The sequence below is a fragment of the Hetaerina americana genome, unplaced genomic scaffold, assembly GCF_022747635.1.
Source record: "Hetaerina americana unplaced genomic scaffold, ioHetAmer1.1.p SCAF_5, whole genome shotgun sequence".
Lineage (NCBI taxonomy): Eukaryota > Metazoa > Arthropoda > Insecta > Odonata > Calopterygidae > Hetaerina > Hetaerina americana.
In genome coordinates, this window is record NW_027287095.1 from 78,288,170 (window position 1) to 78,300,338 (window position 12,169).

The following is a 12,169-nucleotide window of genomic DNA, read 5'->3' on the forward strand; positions in this document are numbered from 1 at the left end:
GGCGAAGAAGATTCATCATTCTTCCCGAGGTGCGGCTGGAAATTGAGCTACCTAAGCACGGTTACGTTCTCAGGAACTGAATTTCATTCAGTTTTTCAAAATGGGATTTGCCATAGCTTTTTTCGCGATGGCTTTAAAAATCAAATAAATATCTATTAATTACAGCATAAGGTTACAAAAGAAATATTTTCCCTCAGTTATGCTGAAATGTTATTAAAAGACAGGTTGAATATAAGATTATTCCCGTACCAATGCTGCATTAAATAATGGCAGACTATGTTGGCCATAGAGGAAAAAGATATTTTGCATGCATCCCGAATCAGCGAATATATGACATTTTGGCTTGAAAAGAAGTGTTTTGTGTGAAAATGTAGTGGTATTTGCTATTTCATGCGATACATTATAAACTATATTGAGGGTCGTGTAACTACCCAAATTCATCGATTTTTCAATGCTTGAACTTTAATTCATAAGTAACTTATAACTATGCTTCTTACATCACATGTAGAATTGATTTTTTATGATATTTATGTTAGGTACTAAACAAAATTTCATATGTATTTTACCCTTAGTGTTGATTATTAGTTTTTTATATCAAGGTTGTCCGTCAGTAAGATTTTTTAATTACTCCAAAATCATGCCTTTTATATTGTAAGAATAATTCAAAATAAAGCGGTATTAAATGAGTTTATTTAGTCGTGTTGTTGAAAACTGCTTGGAAACATTTGCCCACTTTGAAAGCGTTTACATTTCTAGCGTGAAATTTTCCATTTTTCTACTTAACGGAAATAAACAATCCCGTGAATGCGATTGCCGCCACTAAAATACAAAACTATAATATACAAGAACATATATACGTTATCATACGCAGTGTTCAGATAATCTGCAATATCGCAGCCATATCTATCAAACTTTTGATGCAGTTCAACGTTTACAAAACTTCTAAATCCATAAAAGACGTTATTGCACTACGAATTTATGTTCGCGAGTCATGAGCAAATATCAATACCGTTGTTATTTATTTTGTTCTATCTCTTCCTCTTTCTGTCTTTTTTTACATTATTCACGCCCAGAGATGGGATTGCATGCAGTTACACAATTCAAACAATGGCATACTTTTATTTGATTTTTTCAATCAAAATTAGAGGAAATCTATTAAGTAAATGTTCTGCTAAAGTTGAAGTAATAATGTCAGTATTCAGTTCCGTAAATTTTATGTTTGCCGACGTGACCTGACGGAGTCTAAAATGTCAAATGTACCCTACGGCTTTGGTTAACCTCTTGCACTTTATAGAGTGAACTTTGGACGCATCCAAGTAATTCGTTCAGAAAGAGACTCAAGCAGGTGGATAACGGGCTCGAATACCTAGCCTCAACTCTTTTTGAACCTGAGATCAAGGCCTTGAGAAAGTAATTCCGGGTAAGCAGTTTGTGAGTGCCAGCGCTGAATTGGGTCATAACTTGCCCAAAAATGCCTCTGGAAACTCAGATTGACCTGTGGTGAATCCAAGGTCGCAAGTATTTGAGTTTTAAACACGGAGGGATTGATGTTAGTTAAAATCGGGGGGGCCACTCACTACTACTACACTATTATTGATTTTATGCTGGGGTGAATGTGCTTAAACGTCAATTCTGGTGAAAGAAGAAAGGGGAAGAAAACTCCAATGGCCGTAAGAATTAGTTGCCAATCTCTCGTCAGACCAATTGTTGTGTTGGTGTGACGGGAATCACGTCAGGGACCAACCACAACCTCTCTACCAGAATACCCTCTGTGGTGGTTTACGGGAAATTAATCCGCGTCAGGGACCAACACACAGCCACACGCACACTATCCTGACTGAAATCCTTCACGAGGCTGTGAGACCCTGTTAAAGAATTTCAGATGGAGATGGAATCCTTCACGAGGCTGTAGAGTAGACCCCGTTAAAGATTCCAGGATATTCTCAAGCACACACTCTGTGACTGGCACAGACCAATCACACACACAAGCACTCAAGAAACGCACACACACTCAAAAGGGCCCAACTTCTGGGAGAATCTGGACACAGGTAAAGAGCAACTAGGAAATGCGTCGAACACGCGTGTTTCGGCCACAAAGTGGCCCTCTTCAGCCAACCGAAGGGAAAACACCTCCAACACAAGGTTGAAAGTAAACAACCGGAGACAAACGTCATATTTATATAGAGACTGTGGGAGTTGGGGGACCAATCGAAATAGGTGGAAGATGGAAAGGGGAGGGGTACTTTAAACGTATTGGTGAAGAGGAAGGAGGGGGGGGGAGGAAAAACAGATACCAAGGGACTGAGTGGAACGGGAAGGAGTAATTATTGAAGGAGAAGGGGGGGGAGGGGGGGGCTTGGGCAAAAGTGAAAGGTATCCGAGTAACGGATTATGAAGGGGAATTGGGGGGGGGGGGTTGGGTTTAAACATATTTCCGTTGGACCATAGTCCAACGGAAATATGTTTCAAAACTAGAGAAGTCATTTCAAAAGGGAATACAGTGGGGAGAATGGAATCGGCCCTTTATCGTTATTGACAACCACATTTCTAAATTTGTGTATGAAAATGCTTTCGTATGCGTCTAAAAGGTGGTTGGGGGTCTGTTTGATCAACTTCAATTCCTTTTCTGATGTTTTATGGTCTTCCTTGAGTAAGTGTAGGGCAATGCTCGATTTATCTGATCTGTTGTATCTGTAATGGGCCTTTCTATCTTTGTAATCTGTGGGATCTTTGTAATGGGTTCTTTGAATCTAGTTTTAATATTCCTCGGCGTCTGGCCGATGTAAGTTGAATCGCAGGAGGAGCAGTTTATTTTGTAAATGCCGGACTTGTTTGAGGCGTCGATTTTGTCCTTAGTGTTGCCTAATAGATGTTTTAGTTTGTTGTTGCTGCTAAATGATATATTAGTGTCAACGGTTTTAAAAATCTTTCCTAGCCCTTTTGTTAAATGTGGGTGGAACGGCAGTTCGATATACCGCGGGGTTTTATGTTGTGTGAGGGTGGTTGTGTTTTGAACTAGTTTTTTATGTTTGTGCTTTTTCACTAGATTGTCAATTATTGACTCTTTAAAGCCATTTTTAAAAGCTATAAGTTTGATGTTTTTTAATTCTTTGTAATAGTTGTTTCTATTTAATGGAATATTTACTAATCTGTGTACAAGGGCATGGAAGGTGCCCAGTTTGTGACTGTTGTGTGTGAAGGAATCATGATGTATGTAATTGTTGGTGTGTGTTGGTTTGCGATACACGTCGTATGATATTTTAGTATTTCTTGTTAATAGCAGATCAAGGAATGGAAGTTGGTTATTCTTTTCTAATTCGTATGTGAATTTAACCGAGGGGAATAAACTGTTTAAGTCGTTAATAAACTGATCTATGTTATATGTAGTGGTGTCAAAAATTGCAAAGATATCATCCACATATCTAACAAAAACGGAAGGGAAATAACTGAATTTCTTTTTGAACTCCTTCTCAAAGTGAGTCATAAATACATTAGCGAATGGGGATAGAGGGTTTCCCATCGCCGTTCCAAATTCTTGTTTATAAAACTTTCCTTGGAATTGAAAGAAATTTTGATTCATGACTAGGTTAGTTAGTCTGATATACTAGTATATAGTATTCATCAATATAGTATTCATCAATTAACTTGGGATCCAGTTGTAATGATGTTAACCACACTTTTAGTGAGTTGATTGCTATGTCTACTGGTACGCTTGGAAAAAGGTTTGAAACATCAAAAGATACCATGACTTCTCCTTGACTGAAATTATGACTTTTGGTTTTGGATACGAAATCTATGGTATTTTTAAGAGAATGGGGGCTCGGGAAAACCAATTTGTTAAACTCACAAACCAGCCACTTGGATATGAGATATGTGGGAGAATCTATGCCTGAAACAATGGGTCTCATGGGGAGACCAACTTTGTGGACTTTAGGTAAGCAATATAATCTAGGTATAATTGGATTTGACACTGAAAGTCTGAATTTAGTTTTTTTATCAATGAGGGATGGGCAGTCGTTTAGCACGTTTTTAACTTGAGTTATAAGTTTATTAAGGGGATTCTTTTTCACTTCAATATATGGCCCAGATGATATTAGGTTGCTCACTTTATCGAAATAGTCTAATTTATTCAAAATGACACAGAGGTTACCTTTGTCTGCTTTCATATAGAAACAATTTTTCCTTTTTAAAGAGGTAACAATTTGATTTAAATTCTGTGATTCAAGCTTGCGTTGGAAGACTGGGTGGTTGAGGTTATTTTTAATCTGATTTTCGCAGGCTTTCCGTAAAAAATCTTTTGTGGGAAAGTCAAATGGATACAGAGATCCTTCTATGTGGGCTATTAAATCCTCCAAGGGACTATTTTTTGGCTGTATGCTAAAGTTTAGACCATAATTGAGCAACTTCAACTCTTGTTGTGAAAACGTTTCATCGGACAAGTTGCAAACATTGGGGAATCCTTTGTTGTCAGAGGAAGAAGAAGCTTTGGACTCACCGATAAGTTTTGCTAGTTTACGATTGATGCAGCGGGCTTTCTGTTCTCGTTTCTTGAGAACTACGATGTGGATTCTCCCGTCGATTTCTAACCAGTCTTGAAAATCGGTGTCGGATAATCTCCGAGTCAGTTTTAAATGCAAACTGTAGGTTTGCAATTCCAGGTAACTACGTTTGGCGTAGAGAGATATTATTTCGGAGTGAAGGGCTTTGCGTCGTAAAGCTTCGTCAATATCCAGATTTGGCTTTATCCGACACCAACACAACAATTGGTCTGACGAGAGATTGGCAACTAATTCTTACGGCCATTGGAGTTTTCTTCCCCTTTCTTCTTTAATTGAGAGGCCGTAGAGCTCATTAGTTCTTGCTGTCAATTCTGGTGGTTGGATTTTGACTAAAACCTACTCGTAAGAACCCTCCTCATACATGACATGGCGTGGCTGAAGGGCTTGTGCGTTCTGATGACTCCAATAGTTTCACTGGCGGGAGTAATGATAATGGCTCCTGGTAAGCCACCGACGTTAGATAGGTCGAAGGGTAAGAGCCAGGCGAAAGGTAGTTGTTATTCAATCCCTAATTTCGACGCCAATTATAGGGAGAAATAATCATACATTGTCTTCAATCAAGTAGAGGAACAAATAGCGATTGTCCCAGGAAGGGAACACTTGATAGTGATGGCATAATGGAATGCAGCGTGGAGTGAAATGAGAAATAGGAGTGAGATAGTTATGGAATCAGGAAGTGGGAAAAACATTAGAGCTTTGTAGGAAAAATGCTTTATTCATGACTAGTTGCTGATTGAGTCATAGAATAGACGTAGGTACGTGCACGTAGAAATTCCAAGACGAGTAGGGGAAGTAGCGGACTACTGTGTGGTTAGACATCAATTTTAGAAGAGCACTATCAATTCATTCAGTTTCCTCGGAGCGGATTCGGATTCAGGCTGGTATAAAATGCTGATGGATTCCAATGTCAAATTCATGAAGCTAATAATAGCAAAGTTGAAGAAAAAATTGGAATGAAGAAGCTCTAACGGGAGCGAAATGAAGGAATACTAGAAAGCCATTGATAAAATTCTGGACGAGGACCAAGGGATGGATAAAGGAGGAGAAAGGTGGGAATATTTTGAAAGTGGGATAATGAAAGCTGCAAATTAAATAAAAGAAACAGTAAGAAAGAAAAAAAATGAAGAATCCGTGTATTACAGAAGAGATGGCTCTGAAGATTAGAGATTAAGCACAAAATTAGGAAAGGCAATTTACAAATAGGTAAATAATATATAAAGACGAAAAACTAATAGGGTAAAAGAACGGCGATAGAAAGAACAATAAGAGGATGTGGGGAGTCAACAGGAAAATGGTAATATGAGGGTGCTTTATAGAAAATTGAAAGGACAGTCAGGAAGCCAGAAAAGAGAACCATTCGAGAAACAAGACACTATAAGAAATACGATAGGAAAAGTAATAATCGAATTCGGAGAGTGACAGCTAAGACAGAAAGAATGCAAAGAAAAATTACGTGACAAAGATATTAGGCCAGTGAGTTTTTCCATAGAGAATACAAAGTCTATAAGTAGCCAGGTTTTGATAGCGAGAAGTTATTTAGAGAAATGAGAAGGAACAAGGTCGTGGCTGTAGATTATATCTCGGCGAAAGTACTCAAGGGTATTGGAAAATATAGAAGGAGAATTTTATGGGCTCAATCTATTTAACTGGCCAGATGACTTCGCTTCACTTCAGTATTACACATACTCTTACTAACAAAGGAACATGGAGGACTGTGATATGTAGATATTTATTTAGATGGATAGATATTTTAGTACCCTGCAAGCCAACGCTAGGGTGTGTCAGGGGGTGAATACACAAGAGACTAGTTTTGACCCGAATATTTTTATCCTTACCGCGGTCGGGCACTATTATTCTGATCCCTTATCGCTCACAGAAAAAATGACATCTTAAATCTCTCTATTTATTCTACACATAATCTCTCAAATTTTATTGAAATGATATCTCCTACCGTAGTACGATGGGAGTAATAATACATTTTCAACATCACTGCTAAAGAGACGTCCTTCCATTTTATACAAGAGCTTCAGTATGTAATTTAACCTTCGCTCCGTGAGTGATTCCCAGCCTAGCTGCTATGATACGCTACTAGGTTTATCATAACAAGGTTTTACGAATCTAGTTCTTTTACGCTGCACGCGATGCAATTCGGCAAAAATCCAACCTCGTGATAATTCGATGTCCAAGCAACATATTCTAAATGAGACCTGAGAAAGATTTCTCTTTGACCTTTTCATCACATTTCCGCCGTACTCTTCTAATAAATCCTAATGTTTTGCTAGTTCGCCCACGTATTCCCCGTTTGTGTTTAACTCAGGAGAGCTAGTGATAGAGGGTAACACCTAAGTATTTAATCAAGTCTAAATATTCCATTTCAATATTCCCGATGCAATAGGCGTTCGGAAGGGAATTGCTCTTTTTCCAAAAAATCATCACTACGCACTTTTTTAAGTTTAATTCTAATTGCCAAGTGTCGCACTAGTGTTGTATAGCATTGAAGCCATCTGATATAGCTGCTATGTCCTCAGGATCACGGATATCACGGTCAACCACTGTATCGTCGGCAAATAAACGCATCTTACTAGTGACTACGGAGTCAATGTCCTTAACGTAAAGTAGGAATAAAATAGGTCAAAGGACACTTCCCTGGGGATCACCTGATGTAACTTCTACTTTATTTAAGATAACTCCTTCTATGATTGCTCTTTGTACCGACCATTCAAAAAGTCTTTGATCCAATCCAGGATATTTTTATCAATACATATGCTTCTATCTTTGTGAGTAGTTTATCATGTCGTACTTTTTTAAAAGCATCCTTAAAATCTATAAGAGCCGGGTAAACTGAAACGGCACCCTCTCCTGAAATATGAATATCATAACAAAAAGCGCAAGTCGTGTCTCGCCGGATCTACCTTTTCAGAAACAGTGCTGAATTGTCATAAATAACTCCTTAAAATCGAGGTGTCTCCAGGTCGAACTTGCAATTTTATGTTCCATGACCTTGCATGAAATGGATGTGATAGGCCTGCAATTGCTCGGTGTCTCCTTGTCTCCGTTTTTAAATATTGGTGTTACTTTATCCAGTTTCAAATCTCTGGAAATCTTGTGGCCTACTAGTGACTTCTTAATAATGATTTATGGATACAGCGCAATTTCCGACGCTAGTTTCTTAAATATACCAACGGATATTTGATCGGTCCCGGAGGATTTATTGGGCCTAATATTTTTCAGCAAACGTTCCACCGGTACGATTTAGTAAGCTATCGGAGGCACTCGGTGAGAAATTGGTGAAAAATCATTGAAAGAAGGAATTTAATAAGTTGGCCTTTCACCATCTGTTTGTTACTATTTTGAATTTATTCTTTTGAGTTAATTAACTGGTGACTTATTTTCCTAAACCTCTCTGACCATTAGGTCTCAATTTTGCCCAAGTAAAGACCTCTATCTATCTATCCAACCATCCCCAATTCTTTCTAATTCTCTATTAAATTTTCCTCTAGTCTCTTCCTTTGGAATATGGTTAACATTTGCCGAAATTACTTCTTGGATTTCACCCTATTTTTCTTGTTAAATAAAGTAATCTCATATCTTTTGTTCATAGAAATATCCTCCCTTCTATTTTTTATCTTTGCGATACACCTTTGATGTCGTAATTATATTCTAACATCCATGGGATCATACAAGGTATGATTTACGAAAAACGTAAACATTTCCTTGAGCTTCAGTACACAAAATCGGAAAATTGACGGGAAAATATTTGTGACAAAGAGAACTTCAAGGAAATTTTTAAGAACTCTCTTAATACTCATATTGATAATAGCTGTGGAAGCTATTGAAACCAAGGAAAACCCGTAATTACAAGGAATAATAAGAAAAGATCAATTCGTGCTATTCCTAGAAAATGTGTAAACGAAAGGAACAAGCAATTATGGTTTATTTGTGAAGTTATAGGAAACATGCAATAAACTTTGAAAGCACAAAAGCATATTAAAATACAAAGAGCTTATGCTCAGTTTGAATATGGGGAATCTAGGAAGAGTAAAAATAAAGGGCGAATATTTCACAATTTAATTATGAACACGAATCGTGCTTCATCGTATCAACGTCGCCATTCTGTGTTACGTGAAGCTGGTCACTGAATGACGGCGTTGATGCGTAGAACACGTATCGTGTGCATAAAGTAGTTGTGAAATATTTACTCAATCTTTTTTATTTCTGTCAGCATAGAGATAGAAGTTCACATTGTTAAGACTTATAGAGTCAACTCTAAATGCAGGAAATATAATTAATATACTCGCACGGAAGAAATAAAATTACGCCATCCGTCCTCCGCAACTTTGTACAAATATCTTCATGATTATTATATGGTAGGAAACTATCGAGTAAACATTTGACCGCTGAAACTCATAAGGAGCGGAATGCTACCGGATAAAGAAAAGGAACGCTTCATATGAATCAGCGTTAACGTGCACTATGAATTGGAGAGAACCTGAAAACCTGAAACAAGACTAAAAACCTCAACTACAACGGAATGACATTGTTATATCTTCAACGACTCCGAATAAAAAATACCCTGGACTGGAGGAACCATTTACCCTGGTATCTTCAAGTTATGAGTACTCATTTTGGTGCATAGGATACGTAGTTCGTGTTGTTGTATGAATTTAATTCGTGGGTTTTATTTAGGATTTTAAACCGCCATTCATTTCCCGTCTTTGAGACGTATAACGTTGTTTCTCCTCTCGTTATTTGTTCAAGTCTGGCCAGAAAGGATTCATTTCTTTATTTCATTTTATCTTTAATATTGAGAATGCAATAGTGCTGCTTTAGAATCTAATAAACAGTTTATTTCCATTTCATAGGACTTCCAGAAACGTACCCTGCACCATAGCCATATTTAGAAATTCTTCTCTTAAATGCCATATTCTATTCTCCGGATAATCTTGAGAGCTATCTTGAGGACGCATTTATAGCCCTGAAAAGATTTCCTCTCCTCGTGTAACGCATCAAATAATATGAAAACCGTAGGAGAGGGTTATTACTCGGTGATATTCATTAAAGTACTGGCACTTCAAAATTCACTCCGAAGGAGTAAGCCCCTTCGAAAGAAATAAAAGGGAAAATTACAATTCCTTTTGAAAGGATTATTTCATTATTTTATATCACCGAATTTATGTGACAAGTAAATTGCGAAGCGAGCTAACATATTTTTAAGTTTAGATATTAGTAGATACCTAAGTTAAGCAGACATGAGTAAACCATGCCATCATTCTTTTCTTTCTGCACGCTTGATATCCAAGACTGAAAGACTTCCTGTTAAAACATATAAACGAAACGTAGTTAAAAACTTGAAATGCGCCATTGGAATTTTTCCTCCTTGTGTTTTTATGCTTATGTCAATCGTTATTTCATTGTTTTTGCTCTTACGCGTATTTATCGTGTTATCTCCTTTGAAACAGTTGGTATTATTATTTTTTACGACCTTCGGAAGTCGTCACACTTATTTGCGTTTTTCTCGTTTTTCCTCAAAGTGGTCTATTTTATTTTTCTTCAATACTGATATTTATATAATGTTTTTCTGTCGTTGGAATAAAAAAAGAAGTGTTTTAAATAATAACTCTTCTACCTCATCAAAAATGTTGTGGTTCATTTCTAACAATTGTCATATAGGACATCGTCAGTCACTCAGATGCATAATGATTTGATGGTATCAGAAGTGAATTATGTATAAATAAGTGCAAGAAAGCTACAATGATAGTGTGATTGATTATCGTTTGGAAACATCCCTTCACACATGTTCACATGGTTAAATTAACCATAGTTAGTTTTTCCTAGTTACTTTTCCCCAATTTAAATTAATGCCTGTCGAATCCTAATATTCATATATGCGAGAATATATATATATATATATATATATATATATACTATATATATTTCTATTTCTATACATATATATATATTTCTATATATATATGTATATATATATATATATATATTTATATATATAGAAACGATAAGCTTATATTTACGTTGAAAGCATGTTTCTAAACGAAACAAAGATTTCCTTCTATATATTTAACGCTTTACGATGCATTCTGATGCTAAATTTTCCCTTGAATATTTCCATTTAATACTTCCTTTCCCTGTCCATTTCAAGAAATGTCTTCTAATAGTGATTGAAGCATAGATTCTTCATTATTAAAAGTATTAGGAAATACAATCATAATTTTTCTTTCTCTTTTTATTTCTTGGAGATTATGGTTTTCAGCTTTGATTTTGGTGCTTTTTGTACCCTGAATCAAAACCAAATTCGTAGTCATGGAAGATGTTTTGTTATTACTTTAGGGTACTTGTGTTTTTATTCTACTAAAGTAGTCATTCATTTTTTGCTAATTGTGATAAGAATTAACATACTAGAAAAATATTAAAAATAAAAGAGCAAGTCATCAGAATTTGGTGGATGAAATTTGATCAGATATTCAGTATTCCATCGTATGAAATCAAGTACGCTAAAACCATTGCTTGTAAAAGTTTGCCCTCCCGAAAAGAACTACGCATATCTTTCCAGAGGGACAGGTTTGTTATGAGTCGCTTCCTTCTTTTTTTTATAATATTCAACTGCCCCACCATATGCACTTGATTATTAAACATCCTGGAATTTTATCCGTAACTCCTTCTTTCCACCCCATCCACCTTTTTGTGTTTTAATTGGAGGTCGGCAAAGGTAAGCGGTGAAAAACGCGCCGGTGATTGATGAAATAGTTGAACGCAGTCTTCATAATTGGTATTGCCCGTCGGGAAGGAGGTCGTAAACGTCTCCGAAAAGGACGACGGAATTATTTGATATCCTCCCGTCTTCCCTTCCTCCGTCACATGTCCACCGGCATCCGGACTACCCTTTTTCGTAGGTGTTTTGTTTTCATCATTAACTTCCCGCTGGATGAATACCATCCGGCGACATTTTTATGTATGGGTATGGTCGTCATAACGAAGGACCGAAAAAACCTTTCCCCAACCCATCCTCCTCTTTACGTCCGTGATTAATAACTTTCTGGAGGGAATTATGCTTCGCTTGTTCAAACTACTTTGCTCAGCAGTTATGCGACTTGAATATTGATACTAAAGCTTAAACAGTAGGATTGAGTATATCAAAGTATCTTTTCGAATCAGGGTGTTGATCTTAATCTCCTTGGTGCTCACGTTGCGCACCATGATTATGGTATTATTCGAGTCCCACTTCATGACCTTAGGGATTATATTTATTTTAAATCAGCTAAATATCTCATGACTCTGGATTTCATTTAAAGAACTCAGCTTAGCTTAAGGGTGTAGGGGATGATTATCAATGAAATATGAGACCATTGACGAACTCAGTGAATAACTATGACGACGAAATCAATCTTTGTCTCTTCTTATATTGCCTTTCTCGTTATAATTTAATTCAATTGGCTCATTTTTAAATTAAAGATGGTAAGCATTTACATCATTCTATTATTGGTATTATTGAGAAGCAAAGTGACTTTTTATCCAAATTGATTGTCATGGTTTAAAATAAATTACGATAAATAAAGAATATTGTAAACATCTATCATGGAATATTACCGGTGTAA